Source organism: Zingiber officinale, chromosome 5A (genome assembly GCF_018446385.1).
Source record: "Zingiber officinale cultivar Zhangliang chromosome 5A, Zo_v1.1, whole genome shotgun sequence".
NCBI lineage: Eukaryota > Viridiplantae > Streptophyta > Magnoliopsida > Zingiberales > Zingiberaceae > Zingiber > Zingiber officinale.
Window position 1 is genome coordinate 48,010,256 of NC_055994.1, and position 13,387 is coordinate 48,023,642.

Sequence of the window (13,387 nt, forward strand, 5' to 3'; positions counted from 1 at the left end):
AGAACCTCGAAGATATATGTAAACAGCCTACTCCACTACAACGAAGAAACAAATCCACGAAGTAATGGAAATACAACCGCAGCGGAAAACAAAAGTAGCAAACCCAAAGGTTCGACATAAAGTCCACATTACAAACCCACAATACAAGTATATAAGATGCAAAAGCAAAATATAATCCGACAAAGGAAATCCTCGCGATAATGGGGCTAGCGACTGGAATCTCTCCTGACGGCCTCAACCTGAAAAAATAGTAACAACGGGGTGAGTTCAAAGAACTCAGCAGGTAATCCAATAGATATGTACAGCAACATATAACTACCAGTAATATCCTAAGGTACAGTCTCCTAACAATATAACAGGTATGCATAGCTGAATAAACTGTAATGAGTAACCAGAAGCATGTAATACAGTTTACAGCAAGAATAATAAGAAATGCATAACTGAAATAAACTGTACTCACCTGCGAGGCTTGGGCGAATGACTGTGGACATACACAGATAAAGATAGTCAGAACAAATACGCATGTATCCTGTATGCATGTCAATCATATGCAGTCACCCAAGTGCATCATCCAATATGCAACAATCACAATAAATGCAATCTGTGCATATGATGCGATATGACATGGTCACCCCTGACGCTAGTCAGCCGTCTCACACGCGATGGCGAGACCGAGTAGGTAGGGCTGTGACACCGTGCACTCTGTCGTCACTACCCCTGATGAGTGACCGAGTGGACGGGATGCTGTCGGAGTACACCTATCCTCCTACCTCAAACATAGTGAGGGAGCGTAACGCTCTCAACTCCCGGTACGCAATGACGGGGAGGGATCCCTGTCCGCTACCACGCTGCAGTCACACTACCCATGAGCGGACCAGCGGAGCGCTACAGAGCAACTGCCATACACACCCTGGGTGCTGTGCCACTACCCATGCAGTGGTCACGTTGTGTGCAGGCCCATGTAGCCGGCCGACGAGCTCAACAATAATGGAGTCGTCAATCGCCCAGCATGCAATCATGCAGGATGGTGCATGATGCTACAGTATGTCATACCTGAACATAGCCTCCTCCATATATGCGGGTGCCCAAAAGGTAAACGCATATATATAACCATGATATAAACAGCATAAACTCAAAGATATCACATATAACAATGATGTAAGTATCATGAATCCAAGAGCATGTATCCCACATGTAAAGCAACTAATCCGGTAGAGTAGAGCACTATAGACATGCATCTCTATGAACATATATATACATGGCAAGAGGTAAATATCCAATCCTGAAGTAAGGCAACTAACAGATGAAGCATGTGATAGGTATCAACTAGCTAAGACCAGGGAAGAAATAAATCTACCACCTATCACTAGCAACTATATATAAACTATACATATCATAAGACAGTATCAAAAGATAAGTCAAAGGGTACCCGCCTCGAATAGAAGGTACAATCCGGTCCTAATCCAATATCGAGATGCTCGTCTCGAATCAGAGTCCTGTGTAAATACATTTACCTTTTATTTAGCTAGAATACTAACAAATAGCTAAATAAAGCTTAAGTAGAAATTTAGGAACAACCCTAAACCATATCCCACAACCTTTCTAACGGTTGACTAAGGATAGTTTCCTAATCCCTAATCAACCACTAGATTAGCAAATCAAACCTAAATCCATATAACCTAATTAATCTACACAACCTAATGATAATTAATTATCAATAGGTATCAAGATCATACCTAATCATCTAACACATAATCTATAACATGTTCCAACCACAATTCATTTCAAACCTAACCCTAAATCAACACTACACATGTATCAAAATCCCTACACATACCTCAATTCCCAGCTGAACTAGGTGCTGTATCAAGTACACTGAGGTATGGATGACTGCCGATCCAAACTGAGCTGGCTGGATGAGGTGTCTGCCGAAGCCAAAAACACCACAGCAAGAACCAAAACAGATCTTCACCTTGCTGGATCAGAAAACTCACAGCAACCTCTGCTGGAGTTCTTTCCCAATTCACCCGAGACCTCAATCAGCAGCGACACAGAGGGAATCCAAGATCGCCTTCACAGAACAGGACCTCGCCTCCTGATCGGATCAAGAAGGGTTCAATCAATGGAGATCACGGATCACACAACACCAGAATAGAGCGCTAACCCATGAATCAACAAGAACCCAACCATGAATCAAGAGGAAAGAAGAGTTTCGATGGCTTACCTTTGAAGCCCTAATTGCTCTTCCACGCCGGCGATCGGGCGGCACGACTCAATCCAGTGATGTCGATCGGGGAAGAAAAGGATCGGCAGACTCGGCTGAGAAGAAAGAAATCGGAGATTGAAGGAAACCAGAGGAGGAGAGAATCGGAACCCTTATGCTCCGAGCTCCGATCTGCGCCGACGACACCGAGAGAAGATCAGCGCTCTCACCTAGGGCTGGAGAAAATCACCCACGTCCGGATCTGCGCTAGCGACTGCTCCCCTGGGTCGAGATCGACGATCGCCGGAGCTGGACCCTTGCTCCCGTCGCCGTCGCTTGTCCGCGAGAGAGAACCGAGAAGGAAGGGAGGTTCGCGTCGGCAGAGAGGGGAAAGGTCGGGTCGGGATCGGCGATTTGGGGGAGGAAATAAAGGGAAAAGGATTTATATATTAAAAACATTTTCTCACTTAAATTGGTATCCCAAACAGGCTTTATCCGAACTTATCGATCTATCCCCTCAAAATCCTCCGTACAAGCTCCGAAAAATTTCCAGAAAATTTCTAAAAATTCCGGAAAAATTCTATAAGGCTATTTCTGAAATAACCCTATTTATTTAAATTTTCCGAGATCTCACATCCTCCCCTACTAATAAAAAATTTGGTCCCCAAATTTTGCTATAACCAACAGCAAACACTAGAATATAACCAAACGGTATAAATACTGAAAGGAACTCTAACCCACATACCTCAAGCAAAAAGATGAGGGTATCGAGCTCGGATCGTATCCTCGTGCTCCCATGTAGCCTCCTCGTCAGAATGATGCTGTCATCCGACTTTAACCAGTCGGACAGTCTTGTTCCGTAGCTGACGCTCCCTGTGGTCCAGAATCCGCACCGGAACCTCCTCGTAAGTAACATCAGGCTGAATAGGAACAGATACATCTGACAGAACATGTGCTGGATCGGATACGTATCTCCTCAGCATAGATACATGGAATACATCATGAATGCCAGCTAGAGATGGTGGTAGCGCCAGACGGTAAGCCACTGCTCCAATCCTCTCCAAGATCTGGAATGGTCCAATATATCGGGGGGCTAGCTTACCTCGGAGACCAAATCTCTTCACCCCTTTCGTGGGTGAAACTCTAAGAAATACATGATCACCAATGGAGAACTCCAGGGGTCTCCGTCTCTGATCAGCATAACTTTTCTGACGGTCCTGGGCCTCTGACATCCTCCGTCTGATAGTGCGAACTAACTCTGCATCCTGCTGAGCTCTCTGAGGTCCTATCAGCTGGGCCTCCCCAACCTCTTCCCAGAGGACGGGTGTCCGACAGGGCCTACCATACAATGCCTCAAACGGTGCCATCTGGATAGCCGAATGATAGCTGTTGTTGTAGGCGAACTCCACTAATGGCAGGTGGTCCTCCCAACTGCCTCCGAAGTCCATGACACAAGATCTCAGCAAGTCCTCCAATGTCTGAATAGTCCGCTCTGACTGCCCATCTGTCTGCGGATGGAATGCCGTACTGAAACGAAGTTGTGTGCCCAAGGCCTGCTGCAGACTCTGCCAGAATCGGGACGTGAACCGTGGGTCTCTATCTGATATGATGCTCAACGGAACTCCATGCAATCTGATAATCTCTCGACAGTACAACTCAGCTAATCGATCCAGAGAATCAGTCTTCCGGATCGCTAAAAAGTGTGCGGATTTGGTTAATCGGTCAACGATTACCCAAATCGCATCATGACCTCGTCGAGTCCTAGGCAATCCTACCACAAAATCCATAGTGATATGCTCCCACTTCCACTCTGGAATAGGGATCCTCTGAAGTAAACCAGCAGGTCTCTGGTGCTCAGCCTTCACCTGCTGACAAACAAGACATCTAGCTACAAAATCTGCGATGTCTTTCTTCATGCCGTTCCACCAATAGGAACGTCTCAAATCGCGATACATACGAGTCCCACCTGGGTGGATAGTAAATCTAGAACGATGAGCCTCCTGAAGTAACTCCTCCATGACCGGGTGAGACTGAGGTACACATAATCTGCCTCGGAAATAAATAATACCCTCATCATCTCGTGTAAACTCGGTCTGCTGTCCGGAAGCTATCTGGCTGCCAATGAACTGTAAATGCTGATCTCCGGCCTGGGCCTCTCGAATCCTCATCCTGATCGACGACTGAGCAATCATGGTAACAAGAATACCCTGCTCTGTCCGTCCCTGCTCCTCAAGGCCCAACTCGGAGAATCCCTGAATCAAGTCCGTGACTGTAACTCGGTGACAAGCTAAAGTCCCTCTGGACTTCCTGCTCAGTGCATCAGCAACCACATTAGCTTTACCCGGATGGTAGCTAATAATACAATCATAATCCTTCAGGAACTCCATCCATCTCCTCTGTCGGAGATTGAGTTCCTTCTGTGTGAAAATATATTTGAGACTCTTATAATCAGTAAGAATCTCAAAAGTAATACCATAAAGATGATGTCGCCAAATCTTCAAAGCAAAGATAATAGCGGCTAGCTCTAAATCATGTACTGGGTAGTTCTTCTCATGCTCCTTCAACTGACGAGAAGCATAGGAGACTACCCTACCATGCTGCATCAAAACAGCGCCCAAGCCCTGAAGGGATGCATCTGTGTAAAGTACGAACCCGTCATCACCAGAAGGTAAAACCAAAACTGGTGCTGATACTAATCTCCGCTTCAGCTCCTGGAAGCTGGTCTCACAAGCCTCTGACCACGTGAACTTCACGCCTTTCCTAGTCAGACGTGTCAACGGCATAGCAATGCTAGAGAAACCCTCAACGAATCGTCGGTAATATCCAGCCAAGCCCAAGAAACTATGGATCTCCTGGACTGACTTCGGCTGCTCCCAGCTAGTGATAGCCTCGATCTTCTGAGGATCTACTGAAATACCTCGGCTAGAAACCACATGTCCTAGAAAACCAACTGAGGAAAGCCAAAATGCACACTTGCTGAACTTCGCATACAGAGTCTCCAAGACTATGCGAAGGTGCTGCGCATGTTCCTCCTCGGAACGTGAATAGATCAATATGTCATCGATAAATACAATCACAAACTGATCCAGATACTCCAAAAAGATACGGTTCATCAAATCCATAAATACTGCTGGAGCATTGGTAAGCCCAAATGGCATTACCAAAAACTCGTAATGTCCGTATCTGGTGCGGAAAGCTGTCTTCTGAATATCAGAATCTCTAACTCTCAGCTGATGATATCCTGACCGCAGATCAATCTTAGAATACACTGATGTATCTCTGAGCTGATCAAATAAATCCTCAATCCGTGGCAAGGGGTACTTATTTCTGATAGTCACTGCATTCAGCTGCCTATAATCGATGCACAACCTCAGAGTACCATCCTTCTTCTTGACGAATAGTACTGGAGACCCCCACGGAGATACACTAGGACGAATAAACCCCCTATCCAATAACTCCTGGAGTTGGACTTTTAATTCGTCCAACTCTTTCGGTGTCATCCGATAAGGAGCTTTCGATGTTGGTGCAGTCCCTGGAATCAGCTCAATAGCAAACTCCACTTGCCTTCGGGGAGGCAAACCTGGTAACTCGTCTGGGAAAACGTCTGGATACTCTCGGACCACTGGAACGTCTGAGAGCTGAGGGCTACTGATGTCATCAGTAGTAATCAACGATAATAGAAATCCCTGACATCCATGTGATAGCAGTTTCTGCGCCTGTATCGCAGAAATGGTCGATATCCCATCGTCTCTGATGCCAGTGAAATCCCAAGAGGGTTGGTTCGGAGGTCGAAAAGTAACCACCCTCTTCTGGCAATCAACTGTGGCATGGTATGCAGACAACCAATCCATGCCAAGGATAATATCGAACTCGACCATTTCCAATACTAACAAATCTACCGTGAGTATAATGCTACCAAAATCTAACGGGCAACCTCTGACCTCCTGAGTGACATCCAAAGTATCACCAGATGGTAAGGAGACGGTCAGTCGTCGCGGTCTACAAGAAGGTAGTCTACCAATCTCTCTCATAAATGCACAAGATATAAAAGAATGTGAACTACCTGTATCAATTAGCATATCAGCAGAAAATGCATAAAGTAAAACCGTACCGCGGAAAACGGATCCATCGGCCCGCTGTGCGTCCTCTCTGGTGACCGCGTGTACTCGTCCAGCATCGGACGGTGGTAGAGGCAGTAGCACTGCCAAAGGCTGCTGCGTCGAAGTCTGAGCCTGCCACTGAGTCTGTACTGGATACTGAGTCAGAGATGGGACTATAGGCTGCAATACGTACTGAATCGGTGGCTGGGGCTGTAACTGATACTGCGCCAATGGCTGAGGCTGCAATTGATACTGCTCCTGAGTCAGATACTGAGGTCCCGAAATAGAACTCTGGGACTCCATAAGGACGCCAGAACGCTCCTGACCCTGAATGCCATAAGCAGCTGCTGTAGTGGGAGCTGTCCTCTACTGATGACGCGAAGATTGGGCTTTCGACCCTCCTCGCTGAGTCCCAGACTGACCAAGTGGTCCTCCAGACACAGAAACTCCGGAAGCTACATGCTGGGCCTTCAGCGAACACTCTCGGCTCAAGTGCCCAGGCAGCTTGCAATAATAGCAAACTGACAGTCCCAAGGCGCACGCAGAGGTGATGTGATCTCGGGCTCCGCATCTGGTGCAGTAAGAGTCACCCGTGGACTGTTTCCGCTTCTGCTGAGCAGAGCGGGAACGTCCTGATCGCCCTGACTTCTGGCGTCGGCCAGATGACCCAGAAGTGCTCTGACCCGTCTGAGTGCGACTGCTCTGCTGCTGTCCAGTAGTATGTGGCTGCTGAATCTGTCCCGCAGTCCGATCAGTCTGCTTCCTCTTCTTGTCTGCGTTCACTCTCTGATGAGTAGACTCAATCATGAGAGCTCTATCCAGTGTCTCGGTGTATGATGAACAACCAAAACCAGACATCTTCAGCTGAAGATGCCCGTCCAGTCCCTGGACAAACTGAAGCATACGAGATCTGTCATCGGCAACTAACTCAGGACAGAATCTGGCCAGCCGATTAAATTCAGCATTATACTCCATCACTGAGCGGTTATTCTGTCGAAGACTCAGGAAATCCTGTCGACGTGTCATCTGATATGCTCGGGGGAAATACTGACTCTCGAATGCCTCCCTAAATCTCATCCAGGTAATATGCTGCTCGCCTATAATCGAGCGCTGTGTGTCCCACCAGATCTCTGCCCCGTCTCGTAAGTGGTAAGCAGCCAGCTCAGCCTTCTCCCACTCGGAGCAGGCCATGTAAAAGAATGTCCGCTCCATAGTCTCAATCCAGGACTGAGCTATGCTCGGATCAGTCTCCCCGCGGAATAATGTGAATCGACTCTTCATCGACTCGGCTAAGGCTGGGATCCGTGCTCGTGCCGCAACTAGGTCAGTAGGAATCGCTGCGGAACTAGGTAGAACCACTGGAGCTGGTCCTATGGGTGGTACTGAGGGATAAGACGGAAGAGGTACCACTGGTGCTGCCGTATAACCTGGGGTGGGTACCGTCGGTGGAACTGCTGAGTAGGCATAAGTAGGGGCGACTGGAGGTACGGTGGGTGGTACCGGATAAGGAGTAACCGGTACTGCCGGTGCGGGTGCCGGGTGTGCAGGAACCGGTACTGCTGGTGCGGGTGCCGATATGTAGTAATCGGACATGTGTCTGCGGTGCCGAGTACGTGGTAGCAGGGGGTACTACTGCTGGGGGAGGTGCTGAATATGCCGACGGTGGTACCACTGGTGGTACAGTCGAGGTAGGTACCTCTGACGTCGGAACTATCGGGATCTGATACGCAGACGTACCCACAATGACCGGAGGAGTCTGCCCCTGACGGGCAGGCTCAGCCCTAGCAGACCTCTCTGAAGACTCTGCCTCAGGAGAATCTAACGGCCTCTTACGTGGCCGCCCACGTCTCGGTGCCGGTACACGTGTAGGTGGCATATCTGTAAAGAAATGTTACCCAGATATCACTACAGGTATAAGAACTGCAAAATTACCTAATGTACCTATTTGCCGTCTGGAGATATCCTGTCGCTGCTTAGCCCCAAATAGAACCAATAAAACCGCGTCAAAATACCTCGGAATTCCGAAACGATAAAATCGACGAAAATCCGTATAATCCGAAATACCGAGAAATGCTTACGAAAGTAAGCCTCGTAAATCCGAAACCCGACAAGTAGGTATCGCAAAACTTTGCTCTGATACCAAAAATTGTCACGCCCCAGGTAGTCCCTGTCCGAAGAAATTTCGGCAGCATCTCCCCTGTACGGCGGACAATATGAAGCTCAGTATACATATATCTCTATACCTCGGCCACACACGGCCGGAATAATACAATACAAATAAGAAACAAACCACGCAGTTTATATCAACATTCCACACAGATATAATATATGATCAATCCACGCAGTTTAATAAAGAAAGACGATATAGAACCTCGAAGATATATGTAAACAGCCTACTCCACTACAACGAAGAAACAAATCCACGAAGTAATGGAAATACAACCGCAGCGGAAAACAAAAGTAGCAAACCCAAAGGTTCGACATAAAGTCCACATTACAAACCCACAATACAAGTATATAAGATGCAAAAGCAAAATATAATCCGACAAAGGAAATCCTCGCGATAATGGGGCTAGCGACTGGAATCTCTCCTGACGGCCTCAACCTGAAAAAATAGTAACAACGGGGTGAGTTCAAAGAACTCAGCAGGTAATCCAATAGATATGTACAGCAACATATAACTACCAGTAATATCCTAAGGTACAGTCTCCTAACAATATAACAGGTATGCATAGCTGAATAAACTGTAATGAGTAACCAGAAGCATGTAATACAGTTTACAGCAAGAATAATAAGAAATGCATAACTGAAATAAACTGTACTCACCTGCGAGGCTTGGGCGAATGACTGTGGACATACACAGATAAAGATAGTCAGAACAAATACGCATGTATCCTGTATGCATGTCAATCATATGCAGTCACCCAAGTGCATCATCCAATATGCAACAATCACAATAAATGCAATCTGTGCATATGATGCGATATGACATGGTCACCCCTGACGCTAGTCAGCCGTCTCACACGCGATGGCGAGACCGAGTAGGTAGGGCTGTGACACCGTGCACTCTGTCGTCACTACCCCTGATGAGTGACCGAGTGGACGGGATGCTGTCGGAGTACACCTATCCTCCTACCTCAAACATAGTGAGGGAGCGTAACGCTCTCAACTCCCGGTACGCAATGACGGGGAGGGATCCCTGTCCGCTACCACGCTGCAGTCACACTACCCATGAGCGGACCAGCGGAGCACTACAGAGCAACTGCCATACACACCCTGGGTGCTGTGCCACTACCCATGCAGTGGTCACGTTGTGTGCAGGCCCGTGTAGCCGGCCGACGAGCTCAACAATAATGGAGTCGTCAATCGCCCAGCATGCAATCATGCAGGATGGTGCATGATGCTACAGTATGTCATACCTGAACATAGCCTCCTCCATATATGCGGGTGCCCAAAAGGTAAACGCATATATATAACCATGATATAAACAGCATAAACTCAAAGATATCACATATAACAATGATGTAAGTATCATGAATCCAAGAGCATGTATCCCACATGTAAAGCAACTAATCCTGTAGAGTAGAGCACTATAGACATGCATCTCTATGAACATATATATACATGGCAAGAGGTAAATATCCAATCCTGAAGTAAGGCAACTAACAGATGAAGCATGTGATAGGTATCAACTAGCTAAGACCAGGGAAGAAATAAATCTACCACCTATCACTAGCAACTATATATAAACTATACATATCATAAGACAGTATCAAAAGATAAGTCAAAGGGTACCCGCCTCAAATAGAAGGTACGATCAAGCAATCCAAGGTCGAGACGCCTGTCTCTAATCAGAGTCCTGTGTCAATACATTTACCTTTTATTTAGCTAGAATACTAACAAATAGCTAAATAAAGCTTAAGTAGAAATTTAGGAACAACCCTAAACCATATCCCACAACCTTTCTAACGGTTGACTAAGGATAGTTTCCTAATCCCTAATCAACCACTAGATTAGCAAATCAAACCTAAATCCATATAACCTAATTAATCTACACAACCTAATGATAATTAATTATCAATAGGTATCAAGATCATACCTAATCATCTAACACATAATCTATAACATGTTCCAACCACAATTCATTTCAAACCTAACCCTAAATCAACACTACACATGTATCAAAATCCCTACACATACCTCAATTCCCAGCTGAACTAGGTGCTGTATCAAGTACACTGAGGTATGGATGACTGCCGATCCAAACTGAGCTGGCTGGATGAGGTGTCTGCCGAAGCCAAAAACACCACAGCAAGAACCAAAACAGATCTTCACCTTGCTGGATCAGAAAACTCACAGCAACCTCTGCTGGAGTTCTTTCCCAATTCACCCGAGACCTCAATCAGCAGCGACACAGAGGGAATCCAAGATCGCCTTCACAGAACAGGACCTCGCCTCCTGATCGGATCAAGAAGGGTTCAATCAATGGAGATCACGGATCACACAACACCAGAATAGAGCGCTAACCCATGAATCAACAAGAACCCAACCATGAATCAAGAGGAAAGAAGAGTTTCGATGGCTTACCTTTGAAGCCCTAATTGCTCTTCCACGCCGGCGATCGGGCGGCACGACTCAATCCAGTGATGTCGATCGGGGAAGAAAAGGATCGGCAGACTCGGCTGAGAAGAAAGAAATCGGAGATTGAAGGAAACCAGAGGAGGAGAGAATCGGAACCCTTATGCTCCGAGCTCCGATCTGCGCCGACGACGCCGAGAGAAGATCAGCGCTCTCACCTAGGGCTGGAGAAAATCACCCACGTCCGGATCTGCGCTAGCGACTGCTCCCCTGGGTCGAGATCGACGATCGCCGGAGCTGGACCCTTGCTCCCGTCGCCGTCGCTTGTCCGCGAGAGAGAACCGAGAAGGAAGGGAGGTTCGCGTCGGCAGAGAGGGGAAAGGTCGGGTCGGGATCGGCGATTTGGGGGAGGAAATAAAGGGAAAAGGATTTATATAATAAAAACATTTTCTCACTTAAATTGGTATCCCAAACAGGCTTTATCCGAACTTATCGATCTATCCCCTCAAAATCCTCCGTACAAGCTCCGAAAAATTTCCAGAAAATTTCTAAAAATTCCGGAAAAATTCTATAAGGCTATTTCTGAAATAACCCTATTTATTTAAATTTTCCGAGATCTCACAATGTTGGTGGCCATTGGAGTATTTATTATTTTTGAATTTTTCATGCAGAATTTTTTAATTAATTCCTTTGCATATTTAGTTTGATAAATGTATATTCCATCTTTAGTTTGTTTTATTTGTAAACCTAAGAAAAAATTAAGTTCACCAACCATACTCATTTCAAATTCATTTTCCATTAATCTAATCAATTCTTTTAAAAATTTAGAGTTATTTGATCCAAAAATTATATCATCAACATAGATTTGAGCTATGAAGATGTCTTTTTCTACAGTTTTTACAAATAGAGTTGGATCTATTTAACCTTGGTTGAAACCTTTGGATATTAAGTGATTTGATAATCGTTCATACCATGCCCTAGGGGCTTGTTTAAGTCCGTACAAGGCCTTTTTTAACTTAAATACATGATTAGGATATCCTAAGTCCTCAAATCCTGGGGGTTGGCTTACATAAACTTCCTCCTTAATAAATCCATTTAAGAATGCTGACTTGACATCCATTTGGTATAGTTTAAATCCTTTGTTTGCTGCATAGGCTAACAACATTCTAATGGATTCGAGCCTAGCTACTGGGGCATAGGTTGTTGGTTGCTACTCGGAAAACCTATAGGTTCCACTGTACAAAAATTTTGTACAAAGGTCTGAACCTTTTCCTAGCTACCATGTGTTCTTTTAAATTAAATTTTGGATCGCCTGCGGAACTTAACACGTTTGATCCAAAACTTAATCTATTTGTTCTTTTAGGTTTTGACTTGGATCTCCTGCGGAACTTAACACGTTCGACCCAAGTCTCCTTAAGTTATTAATTCCATTAAATATTAATTTCCATAAAAGGTTCCCAGTACTGACGTGGCGAGGCACATGGCCTTCATGGATATGGGAGCAACCACCACCGACTAGACAAAACCTTTAATAGAAAGCTAATATTTAATTTCCTAAAATAACTTTAGGTTAACCAAAGAGAGCAATAAAATCACAAGGAAAAGAAAGAAACAAAAGAACACAACTTCGAAAAAACATATTCGAAATTCTAGAACGTAAGCCTCTTATATTTGGTATTATTTCCATAAATAACTAGCATGATGCGGAAATAGAAATTACTAGTTATACCTTATAGAAAAACCTCTTGATCTTCTACCGTATTCCTCTTCTAACCTCAGACGTTGTGTGGGCAACGATCTTCCGAGACGAGAAACCACCAACCACCTTCTTCTCCTCCAAGCAAGGTTCGGCCACAAAGGAAGAACTTTACCAAAGAAGAAAATCAAAATACTAACCAAGCTCCAAGAGATGCTAGCTTTCTCTCCTTCTTCTTCTTCTTCTCCAAGTAGTATCCGGCCACCACAAGAACTCCAAGAAAGATGAAGTATTCGGCCACCACAAGAGGAAGAGAGGGAGAGGGTAATGGCTGGCCACAACACCAAGGAAAAAGGGAGAGAAAACAATAGAGGTTGTGTCTCATGAAGGCACCCCTACCCCTTCTTTTATATTCCTTGGCCTAGGCAAATTAGGAAATTTATTTACAATAAAATTTCCTTAATTTCCTTGACATGATTTATTTGAGAAAAATAAAATAAAATTTCCCAAATAAACTCTAATGGTCGGCCACATCAAGAGGAAGCAAATTGGACAAGTTTCAATCAACAATTAAAACTTTCCTTATTTGTTTCGGAAATTTTAAAATAAAATTTCTCTTTAAAAATCTCTTCATGGTTAATAAAAGGAAATATCTATAATTTTAATTTTATTAACATGTGAATAATTTTAAAGAGAAAATAAAATCTCTCCAATCTATAAATAAGGAAAGAGATCTAATCTCTTTCTTTAATCTTTTGTAAATCTTTTACAAGAGAGATATTTTAATTTTAATTCTCTTTAAATTATATC

At 44.9% G+C, this 13,387-nt stretch overlaps 2 long non-coding RNA genes across 4 annotated transcripts; both read right to left on the reverse strand.

Moving 5' to 3' along the window:
- Window positions 1–201: 201 nt before the first annotated feature.
- On the reverse strand, window positions 202–2,397 carry LOC121982807. Of its 2 annotated transcripts, none has more exons than XR_006112262.1 (3): window positions 2,225–2,397; window positions 1,838–2,095; window positions 202–239 (listed from the first exon to the last, which is right to left on the reverse strand). It is a non-coding gene; the product is annotated as an uncharacterized LOC121982807 (long non-coding RNA). The 2 variants fall into 2 exon arrangements; XR_006112261.1 differs by lacking the exon at window positions 202–239 and adding an exon at window positions 1,466–1,496.
- Window positions 2,398–8,870: 6,473 nt separating this feature from the next.
- Window positions 8,871–11,267, reverse strand: LOC121982808. Of its 2 annotated transcripts, none has more exons than XR_006112263.1 (3): window positions 10,891–11,267; window positions 10,504–10,761; window positions 8,871–8,908 (listed from the first exon to the last, which is right to left on the reverse strand). It is a non-coding gene; the product is annotated as an uncharacterized LOC121982808 (long non-coding RNA). The 2 variants fall into 2 exon arrangements; XR_006112264.1 differs by lacking the exon at window positions 8,871–8,908 and adding an exon at window positions 10,153–10,162.
- Between the last annotated feature and the right edge of the window lie 2,120 nt (window positions 11,268–13,387).